Raw genomic sequence first — 4734 nt, 5'->3', positions numbered from 1 at the left:
CATAAGTCTGTCTGTTGGCATCGGGTTTGACAATTAACCTTTCCATGTTGGCAGGATGCACCAACAGCTTGCTACGTGTTCCTTTCACTTGGGGAGGCTAGGCGCCATCGAGTTTCCTTGGGTGTGTGTGCATGCACGTACACACACACACACACACACACACAAACACACACATACACACACGCACGCACACACATGCACACGCACACACACGTGCTAATGTATATTGGGCCTGGCTCCAGGAGCAAGCCTCTATCTCAGGGAGAGGTAGACTAGATCCTGACCCTGTAGCAGAACCCAACTCCTGGACTTCCAAACCTTCTGTGGAGAGGCGGGTTTCTGTTAAGCAAGGGTCCTCAGGGGAATGTATAGCCCCTGCACTGTAAGTGACATGTGTGGGCAACTGGAGGAGGCCCCAGAAGGACTGTGGGATTCTTCAAAAAGGGCCGAGCATTGGACTTTAAATACTTTAAATATAAATATTCCGTATTTATAGTTGTTAAAAAAAAAAAGCCACAACACCAAACCAAGTGAGTCTTCCGGAAATCTGCTATGTGACTTTAGACTAGTCACAGCTCAAGCTGGTCGTAGAAAAGGTGGGAAGGGAATGGATTGGTGGCCACCACGATGGGGCCCTAGAGTTCTGTGTCTTCTTGTTATCTTTTGGTGCTGGAGAGGGAGCCAGCAGCATGTGCTAAGCAAGTGGATACCCACTGAGCAATTCTCCAACCTTACTGTTGCTGCTGCTTGTAGGGCCTTGGATGCCAGCTTATAAAAAGTCACATTCTGGGTTCTACTAAAAATGTGGAGTTGGAGGGCAACCCAGGAAGACGCCCTGACTCATTGAGATGAAGAGAACCTAAAGCCACGTTGCCCTGCAGTGCTGCGCTCTCTGTCCCCGGATGTATCCAAGGGCAGCTGGGGATAACCTTGGCTAAGGTAGAGCCTCCCACTCACCCCTTGAGCCCTACCAAAAGTGTCTGTCCCCGCCAGCACTTCCAGAGACTCGTGACGAGTCTATCCTGAGTCCCAAACTGTGCTAGAGCAGAGTTGTCCAACACATGGCGGGGAGCGGAGCTGAGGGAAATTTCTGGAAACTCCTGTCCAGGCTAGCATTCTAATGTAGAGCCCCCTCTTTCCCTGGACCCTCAGTTTCCAGTTTTTCCCAGACACCAGAGCCAGTGCTGGTGTTGGGGGATGGGAGTGGGGGAGACTCACAGGATATAGAAATTGAGACAGCTGCAGGGCCCAGGACATCTTGAGAGCTGCCAACAGCTGGACTATTTAACGAACTATTTAACGGAACTTTGTAGAACTGCTTGGATCTGCCGCCTTACCAATGCTCCTTGCCAGGTAGCCACACTGAGTCCTTGGACCTCAGGCAACTGGTGGGCCTTCAAATCATCAGGCTAAAATGGCATTCTCCCCAAAACTCTAATGCTGGGGGAAGGCATTCTCTCTTTCTCTCCTCCCCTGGCCCTTTTGCTGAGGGAGGCAGGCAGGGTTGAGGCAGAATCTTTATAGCCTGGTACTCAACTTTGTGCACCAGGCTGTCCTTGAACTTGTAGAGATCTGCTTGCCTCTGCCTCCCGAGTTCCGGCTCAGCACTCTCTTCGTGCCTCCCTTACCTCTGTGGTAGCCCTCCAAGGAAAAGCCATGTGATTTATCTTATTCACTAGTCTTTAGCAGCTCATAGGTATCTGATGTAAGACTGCTGTGAACATCATAGTCCATTACTGGAGGGATGGAGTGTGTCTGCCCCAAAGCACAGCTCTTCTGCATGAGCTCACTCACCATGGTACGCCTGGAAAACTATAGGCTACAGTGTCAATAATGACAAGAAGTTTCAGTTTCTCACTGGCTCCTTGCTTGGGCTAGCATCTCCCTTGTTGGGGAGATCTGCGGAGGCCAAGATCATATTCAGTACCTGTGTCCAGTCTCATCTCTCTCCAAGTCTGTCCTCCCATCTATTAATCCTCTCATCTGTCCGTCTGTCTGTCTATCCACCCATCTGGTTTTCATATATTTGCCTACCGATCCACCCATGTGCCCATCCATCCGCCCACCAACACATCATTGATAGATACGTACATCTACCCATTTGCCTTTGCACTCATCCATTCATCCATCCACCCACCCACTCATTCACACATTCCCTCATCGATAATCCATCTACCCATTCATTCATCCATCCATCCGCCCATCATCCATATATATCACTGTTGTGCTTATCTGTGTGTCTACCCATTCATCCAGTTACTCATCTATCTGCTCATTTACACATCTACCAATTCATCCATTCACTTGTTCATAACCCACTCATCTTTGTATCCATTTGTCTATCAGTCTATTGTGCACATATCCGTCTATGTGTATCTACCCCGTCCATTCATCACTCACTATCCCAGTCACCCATCTATTCACACAACCATCCACATATCCATTGTCCGTCCATCCATCCATCCATCCATCCATGAATTCATCCATTCATCCATCCATCTCTTTTCCTATCCCTCATCCCTGATCCATCTTTCCCATTCTTCCTCTTCTGAGCATCACTTGTACCATATTCTGTCTTTGCCACCTCATTCCCTTAGTCTCTGAGGAGCTTGAACCCCATAGTGGAGGGGACACAGCAATGAACACCAGGTCCCCATTGCAGCCTCATTTCCTTCCTCTGTGAGACTCACAGAGGTGCTGCACAGGGTAAAAACACAAGGGCAAAGGCTGCCCAGCAAGTTTGCCCTGGTAAGTGTTGGATTCGTTCCCAACTCTTGGCATCCAGCCAGTGGCTCAGAGCAGTGCAGGAGGTGAAGGCAGAGCCTGATAGTGAGCAGCAGGATTCAGGTTCACTGCGGCAACACCCACGACTCTGCTTTGGGTACTGCTCCATTGTTCTGCTCAATATACCTAGTGCCTCTCAGGCCAGGTCCCAACAAGTCCCCACCCCCAACAGCAGCTCCATGACATACAACTTGTCCTCCTACGAAAGGCAACAGTCCCCTTGAGGGACATCCATGGGCCTGACTACTTCTCCTTAGGAAGTGATGAATTTGAGAACCAACTTGGATGTGGGGCTGGGGGAGGCCACAAGTCCTTAGTCAGGTGGGACCCCAGTCAGATTTCTGGGCAACAAACAACCCTTTCTAGAAGATATGACCTTATGGGCTGCTGGGTACCTTGTTAGCACAATGTTCATGGCAGGGGCAAGGGTACCTTGTACCTGGAGCCCTAACATCTTGGGGACCCAGAATCCTTTGGAGGTAATAAAGAAAGGTCAGACACACAGACACATACAGTGAAGCTGGGATCTGGTATGGTTCCCTAAAGCTACCTCTACCTCTGACCGAGAACCTCAGCTTGTTTATTAGAAATGGTTCAGAAGGGGCTAGTTAGTCTGGGTAGGAGGTCTCTCTGTAGGTGAGCGAGCAGTCGCAGACTAAAAATCCTGGAGGAGGAAGCCACAGTCGCTCATCTTTGCATACCAGATCAATCGCCAACAGTCATGCTTGAACTTCTGAGAAGTGCTTCTTCTTTAGCCTGGCCCGTATGGGTAAAGGCTTTGCCAGTTGGTCTCAGCACGTTGCACCCATGTCAAAATACACTTTCAGTCAGGCCTCCTCTGCTCCCCTACCTGTCATGATGCATTTGTGCACCAAATGCGCTGTTCACACTATTGGCCTGCTTTAGGACAGTGGGCAATCTAGATTCAGTTCCCCTCATCTCTCACTCAGTCCTGCCATTTCTGCTGTGCCCACCCCAGTCAGAGGGGACCGTATTTCTGCTCTGTTGCTCTCCAGCAAGCCAGTAGAGAGCTGTGAGAGCCACCCTCACTGATAGGGGCAGCATCCTGAACCCAGAAGTACTGATAAGTACAATTGCACTCATGAATCCTGCTGGATCCTGAGACAGTCCTTGCACCCTCGCTGTGTGCACACCACACACTCACTCCTCCGGACAGTCCTGCACCCTCGCTGTGTGCACACTGCACACTCACTCCTCTGGACAGTCCTGCACCCTCGCTGTGTGCACGCCGCACACTCACTCCTCTGGACAGTCCTTGCACCCTCGCTGTGTGCATGCCCACACTCACTCCTCTGGGGCTTTACTGGTATGAATGAAAGAGCAAGGCATGGGGGGCTGGGGATTTAGCTCAGTGGTAGAGCGCTTACCTAGGAAGCGCAAGGCCCTGGGTTCGGTCCCCAGCTCCGAAAAAAAAAAAAAAGAAAGAGCAAGGCTTTTCTAGCGTTCAGCTTTAGATAGGCTTGACCACAGTCTAAAGTCCTCCCAGGGTCCTGGGAATGGCAGGTGCAGCCTCAGCAGTGAGGCATCCAATAGCCATGTATCTATGCTTCATCTACCCTCCTATCCACTCAGTTATCCATTTGTCCATCCATCATCTACTCATCCATCTGTATACCCATTGTCTACGCATTCATCCATCAATTGTGCTGGCACGCATTTGTCTACCCATCATCTACCCACTATCCATCCGTGTTCCACCCATTCACCCATAACCCTCCACCCATAATCTACCATTTATCTACCCGTTATCCACCCATCGTTTGCATAATCTCCCATCAAGCATCCATTACTATCTGTCATCTACTCATCCATCCACCCATCCACCCATTATCTATCTATCCACTTATGTATCCATCCAATACCCATCTTTCTACCATCATCCATCTGTCCATCCACCCACTCCTTCCTTCACCGGCAGTGAAGGATCTC

The 4734-nt window shown here is 50.0% G+C and overlaps 1 long non-coding RNA gene across 1 annotated transcript; it reads right to left on the bottom strand.

Annotated features, from left to right (window-relative positions):
* Positions 1-3294: 3294 nt before the first annotated feature.
* LOC148004881 (uncharacterized) lies at positions 3295-4383 on the bottom strand. The gene is made up of 2 exons (XR_015625782.1): positions 4046-4383; positions 3295-4001 (listed from the first exon to the last, which is right to left on the bottom strand). It is a non-coding gene; the product is annotated as an uncharacterized LOC148004881 (long non-coding RNA).
* Positions 4384-4734: the final 351 nt, after the last annotated feature.

This window comes from Rattus norvegicus, chromosome 7 (genome assembly GCF_021556685.1).
Source record: "Rattus norvegicus strain SHRSP/BbbUtx chromosome 7, alternate assembly SHRSP_T2T, whole genome shotgun sequence".
Classification (NCBI taxonomy): Eukaryota; Metazoa; Chordata; class Mammalia; order Rodentia; family Muridae; genus Rattus; species Rattus norvegicus.
The sequence above is the reverse complement of the archived record's forward strand: the minus strand, read 5'-3'. Positions and strand labels throughout refer to the sequence as shown.